Genomic DNA, 17,007 nt, shown 5'->3' on the forward strand with positions numbered 1-17,007 from the left:
TTTGCCTCAGTTTCTCCATCTGTAAAATGAGCTAGAGAAGGAAATGGCAAGTCACTCCAGTGTCTTTGCCAAGAAAATTCCAAACAGGGTCACAAAGAGTTGGACATGACTGAAATGACTGAACAACAACATTCCAAGGCACAAGTCATATGAATAGGAATAATTTACTGGTGCTAAATTTTATGACTGGGGAAACACTGGCATCTTAGCCAGAAAGCCAGTAACTTTTTTAAGCATCTGGAAGTTACAGGTAGGTGATGTAACACATGTGCTTGATCACAAGCCAGAGGTGAGATTAAATATTGGTCTTTCTCATGGACACATCCCGAGGACAAATACCACCTCCCCCCTTTGCTATAGTGAAGTAAAGTATTTTTATCTGATGGTGTCCACTTATTTCATCAGCCTTGTTTTCTCTATACACAGAAACTTTGTTGTCAGATCCGATCGGCAGTCCTGATAGTCTGATTATCACCATTCTGGTGGGCCAATCCTCAGTGCTCTGAGTGTGGAAATATGTTCTGCCCAGGACAGACTATAGTAATGAGGAGAGCAAGCTCTGCCCAATGTACCCTTTGCTGAAGCCATTTCTCCATGGTACATTATAATGAAGGCTTTTCCATCATGCCCCCATCACCCAGAATGGATGGTAATAGGAAGGTGCCAAGTAGTGGTCAAGAGCTACCACTGGGTAGCTCTCCTGCCCAGAGAGTTCTGATTTATGAATCTTCAGCTGATGGTCAAGAGAAGAAAGTTCTGACCCTGCCACTTGCATCAGGAAAGGGCAGTTATAACCAGCTTGCCTTATGGTAGGGTTGGTAGGGAGGGGAGAAAGATGATTCTGGGAACATAAGGTGAGTCAACTTTCATCTGATTGTTACAGCTAATCTCTTACTAACACCCAAAAAAGTTAACTCAATATAATCAATTTCCCCAAATCTAATAAAACTATATAAAATCTTCTAGTTAGAGACAGTGCACTATAGTAGATAGAGAACTGGCCTGAATTCAAGGCCTAACTCTAAAACATACTGGCCATGGGATCTTAGGAAAGCCATTTAACTTCTCAGTGTTCTAGGCAACTTTCTAAGACTCTGTGTTTCAGATAAGGTACCAATCTGCATTGGGAGAGGGAGGTTCCTCATCTGGGAGTTCCTTATGTCAATGAAATCATAGGTCTAGTCCCTTTCCTTGTAAAGCTCTAGAATATACATTTTCCACTGTGGAAACAATGAAATAGGATATATGTGTATATATGTGTGTATCGTGTTTGCATGTCTACATAGATACACATATGTACATATGTATATGTGTATATCTTCAAGAATTTCTGTATTGCTACTCATTTAGGGGATACATGTTGGATATTTTCCTATTCCCTCTGATAATATTCAGTTGGTGGCAATATGTAACAAATTGTTCCAAAAATTTAATTATTATTAAAATGTATTGTCCTCTCCTGCTACCAGATTTCCTAAAAGAACACAAATTTTAGATATTCAGTGTATAAAACACAATATAAAAAGAGAGTATAAGCAAAGATATTTGGTGAAAAAACTGGAATATCACTGTACTGTGCCACTGAAGCGAAGTTTTCCTGAAAAGACCCTAACATGTTGTGAGTATTCACCAGGGACTTTAAAACTTCAAAACATGTGCTGTTTAATCAGGGTGGTAACTCTTTCTTTATCAATATGGCAAATCCACCATGCCTTTATAGATGGCTTTTTGAAGTATTGTGGCCAAGAAAAACCATCTCATGATGAAAGAAAGAGAAGGGGAAAGAGAGAAGGAGGGAGGGAGAGGAATGAAGAAAGGAAGGAAGGAAGGAAGGAAGGAAGGAAGGAAGGAAGGAAGGAAGGAAGGAAGGAAGGAAGGAAGGAAGGAAGGAAGGAAGGAACTCCATTCATTCAAACTTCAGGGTACCCAAGAATCTTTCTGAGAGTTAATCCAGGGGTGGTAAAAGGGTTTGAGAAAGAAAAACAAAGATCAGGGCTAGGAGAATATGACTGCAAATCTTAAGAGGAAAGAAAGAGAAGAGTTAGAGGGAAAAGAAAGTACTGTAAATGGCAGGTAGAGTATACACGTGAGCATATGTTGTTACATGTATGCAAACACATTGGCTGGGAGGTAGAAAGTATATAGTGATGGATAGAAAATGAAGATGAAGATTCAGAAGGTGCAAAGGCTCTTGCCTAAAGTGGAAAAAGAAAAACACCTAACAAAACATTTGCTTGCCCCTCTGCACTTTGAAGCTGAAACATCCCTGTTCAGCTTTTGGTGCCAAATGATGCGGCTAGATACCAAAAAAACTGCCACAAGAAACTGGAGAGGGGAAGGAAATCCATTGAACTCAGTCCTCAACACTGCATTGGAGGCTATATCTCAATTTCTTTGCCAAGTCACATTATAATTGCATCTCTGATCACATAAAAGGTTTTCTCACAGGTGAAGCTGGAGCCAGAACCTTCAAAGAGACAGTGAGATTTCATTCTCCTAAGGAATCATCTCTAGCTGTAGAGATGCCGGGTGGCCTGCCAGGGAGAGAACAAAACAGGCAGCATCTTTGGTCTTTATTTTTATACACAGCAGAAGTTACAGGTACAATTCCTGCCTGCCAATGATTAGGATGACCAAATCCCTTTACTTAGTGTCTCCTAATGACCAAAGATAGAATTCACTTTAAATTCCTATGAAAATAATATATACAGGAAAACAACATACACATGACTACAAAGTAAAGAGAAAGAACATTTTTCAAAGTTTAACTGAATTACCAAAAGTAGTGCAGAAAAGTCAAGAAAATACATTTTCCTCTCTTCACTAAAAACATGGGGAACTTTGGTTGTGGAATACTGAACGTACATAATGGATTGGTTGATTAGTTTTGCTAAACTGCTTTTTATTTCCCTTTTAAATCTTTGTTGCAAGGGATTGCTCACTGGTAGGGGAGAGAGAGGCATATTTTTGGAAATAAACATGATATAAAATTTTTAAAAATTCAATTGCAATGTCAAAAAAATACTGTAATAAAATCACAACATGAAAACAAGAGTTCAATGGCTACCTTTAACAACTCAAGGACAAGCCATTTGGCAAATTATACTGTTTTGCAGAGGGAGGAACCCCTCAAACCATAACTGAAGCAAGTTTATATCTCATTCCGAATTCCAACTTTCTGCTTAACAGATAGCATTTTATTCTGTACACTTTATGGGTAAGATGGTCTTGGTGTATAACTGCCAAATCGCCTTCAGGTACAAAGTCATGTAATTTCATTTCTACACCCAGGTGAATAATCCAAAAGGAAAAGGTATCTATTTTAAGAAACACACTGGAACATATAATAATGGCCTCAGGATGCCATACCTCAGGATTGTGTTACAGGGAAAACTTTGTTGCCAGACTTATCTAGTGCCTCCAGAGATAATCCCCTAAGAATGGACTCCAAAACAGACCCTCCTTTTGAAACAAAGTCCATGATATAGCAAGTCATGCTATAGAGAGGAGCCAGGTCTATTTAGCCTAAAGAAATGTTCATAATGAGTCTCAATGAGAAAACTGGAGATGGGAGAGAAAAAAGTTGAAGGAAAAAGTTGTCTTTCAACAGGTAAGGCGATCCAGAACTAGAGTATTTTGAGAATTTCAAAATGTAAGACAAAGCAGAATTTTTCTGATATTTCTTTTTTTCTTTTGTCTTTTTTGGAGGGGAGAAGGCAAGGCAATTGGGGTTAAGTGACTTGCCCAAGGTCACACAACTAGTAAGTGTCAAGTATCTGAGGTCGCATTTGAACTCAGGTCCTCCTGACTCCAGGGCCGGTGCTCTACTCACTGTGCCACCTAGCTGCCCCAACTTTTCTGATATTTCTAAACAAATCATGTCTTAATCTTCATTTCTGCACATTTATTTGTGTTCTTTTCTCATTATCCCTTTTACATAACAAATTCAGTAAGGGTAGGGGGTATGTCTAATTTTCCTTTCTATTTCTTCTAGCACCTAGCATAATGAATTGCACAGTGTATGCACTTAATAAACAAATGGTCGCTAATGTTGAAAGAAATTCAATAAGCATTTATTAGATACCTACTATATAGAGATGACTTGTAGTAGCTGGAAATACAAAGATGGAACAGTATATCTGTGACCTCAAAAGCTGGAGCTGGCTTAGGGGGGTCCTGCATACTATGAATGAATACGAACGAAAGAATGCTGGACAAGTTAGCAAAATCATTTTATGTCTTTAGATGGGTGTATATCTCAACTCTCCCCTTCCATATCTTTAGGAATGGAAGTACTGTTTTTCTTGGTAACTTAGAGGATTTAACAACTACAGAATCTCAGAATTGGTAATACTTAAGGCAAACAAGGTTGTACTCAAGAAAAAGTGTCACTTAACCAGGTATATTGTTTAATGCCTCTCCAACAGAATGAACATGGTTTTGTTGCTATTCAGTCATTTTGGTCATGTCCACCTCTTCGGGACTCCACTTGGGGTTTTCGTGGTAAAGATACTGGAGTGGTTTGCCATTTCCTTCTCTAGTTCATTTTACAGACGAGGAACTGGGGCAAACAGGGTTAAGTGACTTGCCGAGAGTCACACAGGTCTGAGGCCAAGTTTGAACATAGGAAGATACGTCTTCCAGACTGTAGACCCTGGCACTCTACCCACTGGGCCACTTAGCTGCCCCAAGCATAGTATATTTGGAAACAAAGTGATTTTATCATTCTAAAATACTTAAATCAACTAAAGTACACTGCTTATCATCCCACCCTCCCTCAACCCAAATTGTTATGCTTCTTCCTTCTGATTAATTTATAAAGTTATAAGGAAATAGGGAGATTTTTTAAACTGGCATTCATAGACTTTTAAAGACAGAAAAAGCTTTAGAAATATAACTATTCATTTTCCAGAGGAGGAAATTAAGACCTGGAAAGGTTTAAGTGACTTGTCCCAAGTCAGTCACATAGCAAGGAAGAAGCAGAATGGAGACTAGAATCCAGGTTTTCCAAGTCCCCTTTCCAATACAAAATACAACTCTATCAAGTATTCTTTCCACTATAGTACTCTGCTTTTCATGAAACAAAGATAAAATTTCCTTGGGTCATAGTCTATGTAGGAAAATGGAAACCCTACGCAAATGACATGCAAATTTATGCTATACTGCACCTGTATCCTCTAATTATATTATATGCCTAAGGAAATTCCTAATGGATCTCACCTATGAGAGGAAATGCTGAAGGAGCTAAAAATTCAATAAAGGGAACATATACTATTGGAAATTTTCCATAGTTAATATGATTTGTCATACCTAAAGTTAAATGCTCCAGATGCTTTCACAACCCTTATCACCTCTTGAAATGTTACAGTGCTAAGTATTTCCCTGAACACAAGTGATCTTCAACTCTGTGACATTAGTTTAGGAGAGGTTTGGCTGCGCTAAAAATTAGTTTCTCTTAATCTTTCCCAGTCAGCATTTAGGCTTTAATTTAGGCTACCTCTAGACTAGACCAAACAAAAATCGCTTCTGTACTTGGGAAATGATGGTTATTTGCTTTACTTATCTAGGAGGAGACCTGGAAATCTTGTCCTTTCTGGTATAAAATTTAGTTTGTCCTAACCAAAGTACTTTTACTTCTGTTTAGTCTAAATAACATTTGTTATGTGGGAAGCTATGAGGCACAGTAGATAGAGCACTAGGCCTGGCATCAGGAACACATGAGTTCAAATCTGGCCTCAGACACTTATTAGCTGTGTGATCCCAGGCAAGTCAGGTTTCTCATCTGAAAAATGAACTAGAGAAAGAAATGGCAAACTATTCCAGTATCTCTACCAAGAAAACCCCAAACGGGGTCACAAAGAGTCAGACGGGGACTGAAACAACTGAACAATAACAACAAGCATTTGTTAAGTACCTACTAGGTGCCAGGCAATGTATTAAGCACAGAAGAAACAAGGACAAACATAAAATATCTTCCCTCAAGGAGCTTATAGTGTACAGGTAGGTGTCCTGGAAGTTAGTATACAACAGCTAACAGAGTCTCGATTGAATGATGAATTTGGATTGGATGAACCATAAAGAAGGATTAGTTACTGAGTGATGGTGGTAGAGATCTTGCAAGTGGCAATTGGGAGCAAGGAATAGCACAACTCCCCACCACAGTTAGTTGGGGAATATGAATGTAACTTGTGCTGAAAAAGATGGCGAGGGATGCCACGTCACCAGGAGGGAGCCAGGTCTGAATAAGTACAAATATATACAGAGTAGTTAAATAGTAGGCAGACTGGGATGGGGAATGCTAACAGCTGGCAGTTTTAAAGGACTGATGCTAACAGGTAAAGGGCAGGGAAGGATCAAGAAAAGCTTTATGCAGATGTTTCGTTGTGGGTGAAAGGAAGAAGAGGTCTCTATGAGAGTTGAGGAAGGAGTGCATTCCAGGCATGGTACAGAGACGGTAAATGGAATGTGATGTGTGAGAAATAGTGAGAATGCCAGTTTGTCTGGATCGCTGGGGTCCAAAACTAAGGAAAAAGGGAATTTCTTTTCTCAAAATGAAAGGGTAGCATACTGTGGTACTCCTTAAACATCTTCTAGACTGCAGTAATTACCTCTCCCTTTTGAGTGTGTCAAAACACATAGATGTTTTGTACAAACAACTCAAACATTTACCACATATTCACTTTTGTATATTGACCCAAGGGAGAGGGAGGGGCCAGGCATGGCAAGGCGAGTTGGCATCCTGTTACACATAATCCTCCCAATAGGGCAGGCTTCATTTCTTAAATTGCTATCACACCCTAGGTCTCTTTGTTTCTCAATAATATGTGGAATCTTTTTTCCTTCCAATTGTAAAGATCAGTTTAGAAAGATTTAATGCCGGTGGGGTACTTTTAAAAAATTCCTTGGTGGGGCTTCCCATTAATAACTCTGTTTACAACATCCCCAATAAGGAGAAGGGAGAGGAACCAAAAGATACGGATAGAAAAATAAAATCAAAGGGACCAGGTGAACTGGATCCTAATGGCTCTCCCAGAAGAGCTAAACTGGTGTGTACCTTTCAATAACAACCTTAAAATGAAAGAAAAAACACCTTATTTGGGATGAAACATGCATTTGAAATTATCTGTGCAGACTTATTGCCTTGCACCCTTGGGTTTTCTGTAGGCTAAAGAGAATGGAACCTTCCCTACTGTTTGTTTGATTTGGTCTACTTGAAGGCCGAAAGATGTGGTGATGGTAGTTTGGAAAAACAATTAAAAAGCAGTGCAGGCAGTGGCTTTTGGGGATCCTAATTAGCTGACCCATTTCTAGGTAACATTAGGGAATTTGTGGGTAGTGATTATTATCTCTTTAAAGTTCTAATTAAAATGTCAAACCGTGTGGTAGAATGTCTTTCAAGCTGCATGTAATTTGATTATGTTGGCTTATTGGAAAATTTGCCCTGGAAAGACAAATAAACTAAAAAGATCCCAGAAGTCCAGGCTTTGTTCCAGAAGTACAATCCATAGAACCAATAGTCTTTCATAACTTACCACTCACCCAGTAGACATCCAAGTGTCAGAGTCAGTTTCATAACATGAAGGAGAAGGCTTGTCCTACAGCAATCCCCAGACATGGAATAATTAGATGAATGGGGGTGTCTGAGACTGGTTGAACAACAAATACTCACTACACAGATTATTATTCTTTTTTTTTCACTTAGAGGGCACTGGGAATGGGAATTACCCTCCCCCTTTCAAAATGCCATCTCCAAACTTTGTACAGCACTCAAATAGAAGCATATACGGTGATGAACCTCCATGACTGATTCGCAGAAACGATTGCTCGGTGCCTTGAACATAATGGGTGCTCAGAGTAAATGTTGATTCCCTACAACCTGGATGCTTCTCATGCTGTCTTTCATAAATAAATATGAAGATGCTTCTGAGCTTCCACAAGTAAACTTGTATTTGGGTTGTGCTTCCAGTAATGCTAAAGAATTTTTAGAGCTGGAAGGGACCCTAGAGGCCATTTAGTCCAACCCCCTCATTTTGTCAAATAGGGTAACTGAGGTAAAGCAATGTGCCTAAGGTCACAAAAATAGCAAATGGCAGAGGCAGGATTTGAACTCAGGTTCTTACTTAACTCCAAATTTACTCTTTGTTCCACTGTACCATACTGTTATTCCAGCCTTTCCTGTGGCACAGTTGTATCTCAAGTTGGTAGTAAAAGGAAAATACCTGAAATAATCTGTTTGTGACTTAGGTGGAGTGAACTCTCTGCTTCAATCTAGTTTAGTGTTGGCAGATCCATTCACTAAAGGGAATATGAAAACTATTTATTTCCTTGTCCCCAGGAAGATATGAAAGAGTCTTTGGGCAGGGAACTGTAACTAATTGGTAAAGTCAGTGACCTCCATCCAGGTCACGTCTGAAAGCCAGAGGTCGAACAGCCCAGAGGCAGGTTGTAATGCTATGACAGTTACCTCTTCTGGGGACAAACAGATGGCTTCACAATCTCTTGGAAGTCAATCTGGAAATTAGAAAAAGGGCCAAATCAAACTTGAATTTTAAATAGAAAGATGATATCTTTTTAATGGAGTCATCTGTTGCTTCAGGTTGTAGTATCAAAACTTCGGAAATGGATGGAGATATAAAAAAGGTAATTAATAAACTGCTTTTTTTAATGGCACCAAGTCTCAGATCAAAAGACTCTCACATTTCTGACCCTGGATGACCTCCATTCTTCATTCCCACTGGGTTTATAAAAGAAAGAAATTATGCATTAAACAATAATATGATAATCCATAGCCGGTGGGCTTGAGGAATCTATACTCCATCCCTGTAGTATGTTTGGACAAATAGACTAGACAATACCCCTCCTAACTATTCTTTTGAACTAGACTACTTCAGGTCTTTAAAGAAATGATTTTTAAAAGATCTGTATGAACTAGATGGTTTCTGAGTTTCAACCTACCTCTAATTCTACGAATCTAATTTCTAAGAAGCTTTTCTGACTTCAATCATTCTACTATAACGATTCCCTCACTTTTCTTTGTTATGACATTTTATTTGGCTTCTGCCTATTTGACTTTCTAGTTTAATTAACCAATCAATAAGTATTTATGGAACACTATATTCCCAGCACAGAGCTGGGATACAAAAGAACTATGACATAATCCTTGATCTCACAGCCAGCTGAGAAACAGAATACAACAATGATGAAAATTGTTAATGCTTATACCTCACTTAACAAAGATCATTATGGGCTGGCATATTTGGGAAAACCTTGATTAAGAAGGCATTAGAAGGCCTCTTGAAGAGACCTGTTGTACTTTTCATATTGGTACTTCCAGATTTTAGTACAATGCCTGGCACATAGTAAAACCTGGATAAATGCTCTTTCATTCAGATATTCATTCAAAAATAGTAAGTATTACATTGTGTTACATTATGATGCACTTGTCTTGGTTTCATGCTTAAGCTTTTCCTTCTCCGTCTGGATTGTGAACTCCTCACGGATAGGGATCACTTCTCCTTCCTTTGTACTCCACCCACCCCCACCGTGCTTCCACCTCAAGTGTTTAAGCAACAATTCCCTACATATTTCACTCTTAAGGGCTTGCTGAATAAAGTTTCCTTTGGCATATTTATACCCTATCTGATTATTGCAGAATGGCTTATGAGCCATAAATGCAGATTTAGATATCTTGACCTTTTATAAGGTTTCTTATTTTCAAATAGTATAGACTTTTCAGAGAAATGATCTCTGAAATGAGGTGGATATATGCCAATTAGAATACATAGAAATGAGAGGATTGGCTGCATACTTTAGAGTATTATAAATCTGACTTAGAGAGATAGCATGCACATACGTAAAATTTTTAAAGTAAAGGGGGAGTGGGTCTCTAAACACAAATAAAACCATGATGTGAATGGCATCCTTATTTTTTTTGTGAGGCAGCTAGGTAACACTGTGGATAGAATTCTGGTCCTGGAGTCAAGAACACCTGAGCTCAAATCCAGCTTCAGACACTTACTGACTCTGAGTAAGTTACTTTAATCCCCATTTGCCTCAACTGTAAAATGGGGCTAACATCACCACCTTCTTTGCAGGTCTGTTGTGAGGATTAAATGAAATAATATTTTTAAGGCACTTAGCACAGTGCCTGGTACCTAGCAGGCACTATAGGAATGCTTATTCCCTTCCCTACTTCTTTGATTAAGATCCCAACCCAATTTGTCCCTTCAGACAATGATCTCCAAACCACAGCTAAGGACACTCTTTCTAGTAGTTTGAAGTTCAAACTTCGAACAGTTCTCCACCCCCACCACCTGCTCCTGCCTGCTCCAGTATGCAAAATTTATCATCAAGACTCTCTTAGCTGTCTCACTTCTGGCAAAGGGCCTCCCTTCCCTGACTCTCCTCCCTTCTGCCCCTTCCCCCCCAAGGGAGGTCTTCCACCTGCTCCAACTCTCTACTCATCATACCCCAGAGCCTGGCCTATTTCTGTGTACACAGTTGTCAGATTTTAATATGACTCACTCTGATGATTATGTAGACAAACTGAGAGATTCACTGGGTCACCATCATTAACTGAAAGGAAACTGAAACCTTTATTACAGTCTTTGACCACAAGGCTGCATTGGTTTGAATTATTTGTTATTACAGGGCTAGGTCTCCACATCAGGACATTCCTCCCCACCCTGCCCCACCCCTAAGCTCTTTGAAGGCAAAAATAAATAAATAAATAATTGAAATTTTAAAATGAATTTATTTTTAAAATGCACATTTTAAATGTTGCATTGTCATTACCAGAAACTAGAGTGTTTATTAGCACAGTAAAGGTGGAAATCAAGTATACAAGAACAACCACATTTGAATTCAAAATGAAAAAAAAAATAAGAGTAAAAGGGCATTAGATTTAGATCCAGAAGTGCTGGGTTCCTTGTCTCTTTTAAGAATCTTAAATCTCAGAAGACTGACTGCTGGTTGGAAGGGAGTGTTTAGGATGTTAAGATTTTGCCCCACTGAAACAAATCCTTCTTTTATAACCAATAAATAGTAAACACACACAAAAAAAAAGAATCTTAAATCTTTCCTTCTCTTACTTGCTCTTTTCTATCTGCCTACAAAGTGCTCCCATCTCCCTAATCCTCTAAGGCTTCTTTCTTTTGACTTTTCTATCCCATCAGCTGCTATACCATTCCATCTCTCTCTCCTTTCATGATAACCCCCTCAAAAAAGTTGTCACCACCCAATGCTTTGATTTCCTCACTACCTTGGAGAGCAAGATCTGGTTTTTGCCTCTATCTTCCCAGCACTTGATAGAGTGTATAGTACATAGCAGGCCTGTAATAAAAATGCTCATAGACTGACAAATATAACAACATGGCCAAAGTGGGGAGTGGGGGGGGGCAGGGGTGGAGATCACATACTAATATGAGCAGCAATGTATTTAGCCTGCCAACAACCAGACCTATTTAGAGCATTTTGGTGAAGTCAGCTTCAACCCATACCATGTTATCTGGATTATGTAGTTTTAAATGCTACAACCCTCGGTAAGGCAGAGATTTCCAACCTGGTGTATGTGTACCAAATTTTAATATAATTCACTGTGGTGATTATGTAGACAAACTGAGAGAGATGCACTGGGCCATCATTATTAATTCAAAGGAAACTGAAACCTTTATTACAGTCTTTGACCACAAGGCTGCATCAGTTCGAATTATTTGTTATTACAGGGCTATGTCTTAGCATCAGGACATTCCTCATCTCACCTCATTCTTTATGGATACAAGAAAATGGACCAGCGGGCTATGGAGAAAAGCTAGCAAATAATTATATTATCCTAGTGAAGTATTCCAAAAGTAGAATATGTGGATTCCAACCCTGCCTTCTGACACAGCTGGACTGTGTGACACACGTAAGTCAGTCCCTCTAAGACTAAACTGTAAGGAAGGTGCTGGCCTGGATTGGTATGTGGAGTTTTCTTATCCAAAAGCACCTTATACCATGTAATTGCAAGTTCAGTCCCTACTTCCTGTGTACTGAATAAAGTTTTCTTTTTGAAAAATAATCTCTATTTTACTTCTTATGTATCTTTCTATGGCAAATTATAGAATGATTTCTTTTCATGACGAAAAGTGTGGAAAGATCATAGGATCATAGATTTAAATCTAGAAGAGAATTTATGGCCCATAGAGTCTAAACCTTCTCTTAATATTCTATCATTATCAGCTTTATGGTGGTGCCAGCCTTCAGATATGTCCTATCTTTGCTTGTTTCTTTTTGTTTTGTTTTTGCTACTAAATATTCTTTAACCCAGAAAGTTAGAATGGCATCAAGAAAAGTTTTTTAAAACATAATACTGCTTATTTTGCTCATTCCCTGCATTCCAGACCCAGTGGACAGCCAATACAAACCAAGATGAAGTTGAGGCAAAGGAGAAGGAAGGTGGATTGTGATGTGGAGCATCAAGTAGGCCAATGTGACTGGATTAGAGAATACATGGGGCATCAGAGGACTGAAAAAGTAAGAAGAGTCCAAGTCGTGAAGAACTTTAAATTCAAGAGAAATTTACACTTGATCCTAAAATAATAGGGAGTCATTAGAATTTATTGAGTGGGGGTGGGGGTGTGACATGGTCAGAACTAAACTTCAGGAAATTCATTTTGGAGACTGGAATGGGATGGTATGGGAAGACTCATTAGATTGAAGGAGACCAATTAGAAGTCTACTGAAACAATCCGGGAAAGGTAATGAGGACCTGAACTAGGGTGTTAGCTATGTGAGTAGAGAGAAAGGGATATAGATCTGTGATAGATGTTGTGAAGTTAAAAGAGAAAAATCTGGCAAAAGATTGGTTGCGGATGGTGAGTGAGAAGGAGAAGTCAAGGATTACACAAGTAATACAAATAGATGCTTTGGTTAATTTCCATTTTGGCTATATATTTTTATATTTAACTTAAGCCCACAACTGTATGTTCTTATTTTCACTTTTTCGTTTAAGTCTGAAATTATTCTTGGATTTCTTTGAGAGATAGCCTTAGAGTGTGGAAATGCTTTCACCTGCATGCCAGTGCCCAATGTAAATTTAACAAAAGTTCTTTTCCTGATGTTTTTCACAGGGTCCTCCTGAGAACCTCCTACCTTCTATTCTATTTGTGGCTTTTTTATATAAAATTCTTTGTTCTCTCTATAAATGGATTTTTTCTGGGTTTTATATATCCTCATTTGGCTGTGTTCTATAAAGGACGGCTTAATGTGGCTTGGAAATTCTAGCAGTTTTTAAGCTAAGGATTAAATCGACATCTTCTAACTATGCCTCTTTAGCTTCCTATTTCTGATCAGGGGCATGACCATCATTCCAACACTGGACAAAAGACTCAAATTTGGTCACAGATTCCTTTACTGCTTTCTTTTTCTTTTTTTTCTCTACTCTTTTTCTTTTTTTGCACTCCTGTTAAGGACAATGACAAACAATATTTTCTGTGTTCCTTCCTCTCTCCCCTCCCCCCTCCATTATCTCCAGGATCAAAAACAAAATCCTCTGGCACTGAAAGACCTTTATAACCTCTGTCTCTGTGTCTCTCTGTCTCTCTCTCTTACACACGCACACATACATACACACACCCCTTTCCAGTTCTTGTATATCTTACTCCCTACTACATATTCTTTGATTGAGAGGCCCTGGCCTTCTTGCTGTTCCACAAACAAGACGTTCCATCTCCTGGCTCTGCCATTTTCTCTGGTTGTCCTCCATGCCAGGAATGCTCTCCCTCCTCATCTCTACCTTCTGGCTTCATGGCTTCCTTCAACTTCCCACCTTCTATAGGAAGCTTTTCCTGACCCTCTTAATTCTAATTCCTCCCTTCTGTTAATTATTTCTTATCCTATTTTAGCTTGTTTGTACATATTTGTTTGCTTGGTGTTTCTCCCATTAGATTGTGATCTCCCCAAGGGCTATATCCCCAGCACTTAGTACAGTGCCTAGCACAGAGGATGCACTTAAAAATGCTTACTGAATGATAGATACTCCATGAAAACTGGCTTAGAGGAAGGTGATTTCACTTTTCAGAGGAGCACTGTGCAGTTTAGTGGAAAGAGCATTGTATTTAGATTCAGAAGACCTGGGTTCCATTCAAGATTATGCAGATAAACAATCAGCTCTCCGGAAAAAAAAAAAAAAAGTACACGTAACATGCTTTAAAGTTTTGTCCTTATTAACATTTTTCCAGAACTTTCTTAAGAAAATCAGCAAAACAATACACCATACCCTAACTGGTATCATTTCTGAGGTGTAAATGCTGACACTGGAAATTTGACAATCATCTCAGAAAAGCCAGTATGTACCAGCACATCCCTGGTTCTAGTTCAAACTCTGTCACTAATTAGTCATATGGTCTCGGGCAAGTAACTCGGTTTCTCCAAAGCTGTTTCTTTCTCAGGAAAACAAGTGTCAAGAATAATCCTATGGCAGATCAGAAGCTCTACTATTTAACCATCCTTGGCAATATTTTACCTACAAGTGATTAACAGATTATGTCTAACTGGAATGGGGTGGGGAGGATAGAGAGGGCAGAATAACTGAGCTCTTTTACTCAGCCTCAATAAAACTACAGGTGGGCCTCATTGATTCACATTTGGCTGGACTGAGGAGGAAGCTGTTAACAGGAAAGAACCATCATGATTCAAAATTGATTTGTGCCTTGAAAAGGAAAGAACAACACATCCATTGACTTTCAGATCTGGCCTACAAAGCTTGGAATGTAGAAGGCACAAGGTTCCCTTCAATTCTGAAGAGGACAGTTACAGATGTGAAACAGGACAAATGTCAAGAACAGGATGGAAGAAGTAGCCGGGGTTCAAAGACACAAATATTCTGAGGGGTTTTGTTTCTCATTCTCTCTTCTAAAGTCCTTTCCTAGGAGCACTCTTAGGCATTTCTATTTTTTCCTAGTGGCTTACATAACAACTACTTTTGGGATTAAGACAGATATCAATTTTTAAGTCCATTTCCACCCTAGTTTCAGAAAGGCTTATGAACCTTGGATAATTAGGGTTATCGTTAAGGATTATTACATTGACTTGTGGAAACCATTTCCATGGTTTTTTCATGTTGAATATCAAAGTATAAATTTCATGGATATTTCATGTACTTGAAAATTCTTTTTAAATACTTCTGTCCCAAGCAATTTTTGGCAGGGCTCAGAGTACCAAACATCCCTTGCCCAATGCTGAAAATAGATTACTAGCCACGTTTTTGTTCATGAACTCAGATCCCATTTTGAACATAATCTGTTGTCATTCCACCCCTCTCTCTGCTTTGCAATCCCAAGCTCTGTCGTTCCTCTTCACCTTGATCTCCAGTCCCTTGACCCCTCAGTTCTTTTGTAAGCCATCACCCCTCTATTGGCTACACTCTTCTTTCTCTATTTTGACCCTTTGGCGAACCAGTTTAACTCTCCACTCTCCTCTTCCTTTGAGTTCCTTTGCCCCCTTTTCCTATTGCCAATCTTGCCCTGCTAAACTCCAACCTTGGATTGCTCTGACCACCTTCTGCCTTCATTCCTACTCACATGCTGCTCGAGGAAGCTATAGAAAATCATGAAATTGTGCTGATTCCACTACAAATTTATGCTATCTAATCTCGATGAGGTCCTAACTGCTTCATAATCAATTCACCATGGGATATTTCTAGAGGGACAAAAAGGTTTAGAAATGTCAAAAAAAAAAAAGGTATGAATACTCACCATAGCTGCTTCCCTTTGTCCTGAGGCCTTTTCTCTGTACTATTTCACTTGGTGATCTTATCAGCTCCCATGTATTCAATTAACATCTCTATGCTGATGATTCTCAGACCTACTTATCCATCCTTAACCCTTCTCTTAACTTTCAGTCTGGCATCTCCAACTGCATATTGGACATTTTGAACTGCATAGTGAATAAGTATATTAAACTGAACATGTGCAAAATTGAAAATCTTCTTCCCCCAAACCCACCCCTCTTTTTTCATACTACTAGTAAGGGGGCCGTTGTTCTCCCAACGATCCAGGCTCACATCCTAGGGGTCATCTTCAACATCTCACTCTCTCCCTGCCCCTCACCAAATCTTTGGCGAGTCTTGTTGATTCTGTTTTCAAAACATATCTTGTGTACACCTTTTTCTCCTCTGACATTGCTGCCATACTAATGTAGGCCCTCATCGCCTCACACTGGACTGCTGCCATAGCTTTCTGGTTGGTCTCTTTGCTTCAAGTCTTTCCCTACTCTAATCCATCCTCCCCCAGCTATCAAAGGGATTGTCCTCAAAAGCAAGTCTGACCATGTCATCCTCTGACCCCATTCAAGGAACTCTAAAGGCTCCTTATTAACTTCCAGGATCAAATATAAAATTCTCTGTAGGATTTTTAAAACCCTTTGTAACCTGGACCCTTTCTACCTTTCCAATCCATCTTCTTCACCTTGTGCTCTCCAGCCCCCACCCCTTGCCATGTACCCTGAGATCCAGATCCAGGGACTCCTTGTTATACTCATACAAGACACCCAGTCTCCTAACTGTGCGTTTTCACTGGCTTCCCCCTTTATTCTCTCTCTCTCTCTCTATCTATCTATCTATCTATCTCCTGGCTTTCTTGCCTTCCTTCAAGTCTCAACTAAAAACCTACCTTCTGTAAGAAGTCTTTCACAACTCTCCTTAATGATAGTGCCTTTCTCTATTGATTATCTCCAGTGTGTTATACGTGTGTGTGTGTGTGTGTGTACACTTTTTTTTTTTTAATTATGAAAGGGGCCATCCTTTGACTCACTTCTTAAAGAGGCCTATTCACTGAATCTCACTCAAAGTGAGAACCTGAAAAGACCTTAGCTTAAAAGGGCCAAGGTCTCCCATTGCAACCTGGGCCATTTCCAGTCCTCCAGATGAATATCTGGCCACTGGTCCCAGATGGCTCTGGAGGAGAAAGTGAGACTGGTGACCTTGCACAGCCCTCCCTCACTCAAATCAAAGTCAACTGCAAGTTATGT

The 17,007-nt window shown here is 39.2% G+C and overlaps 1 long non-coding RNA gene across 3 annotated transcripts; it reads left to right on the forward strand.

Moving 5' to 3' along the window:
* The first annotated feature begins 545 nt into the window (after positions 1-545).
* On the forward strand, positions 546-16,629 carry LOC118828540. Of its 3 annotated transcripts, XR_005008954.1 has the most exons (4): positions 9,988-10,027; positions 11,724-11,905; positions 12,381-12,513; positions 14,604-16,629. It is a non-coding gene; the product is annotated as an uncharacterized LOC118828540 (long non-coding RNA). The 3 variants fall into 3 exon arrangements; XR_005008953.1 differs by lacking the exons at positions 9,988-10,027; positions 14,604-16,629 and adding an exon at positions 546-854 and having other exon boundaries at positions 12,381-12,917; XR_005008952.1 differs by lacking the exon at positions 14,604-16,629 and having other exon boundaries at positions 12,381-12,917.
* Positions 16,630-17,007: the final 378 nt, after the last annotated feature.

The sequence above is a fragment of the Trichosurus vulpecula genome, chromosome 8, assembly GCF_011100635.1.
Source record: "Trichosurus vulpecula isolate mTriVul1 chromosome 8, mTriVul1.pri, whole genome shotgun sequence".
In the NCBI taxonomy this organism is placed as follows: Eukaryota; Metazoa; Chordata; class Mammalia; order Diprotodontia; family Phalangeridae; genus Trichosurus; species Trichosurus vulpecula.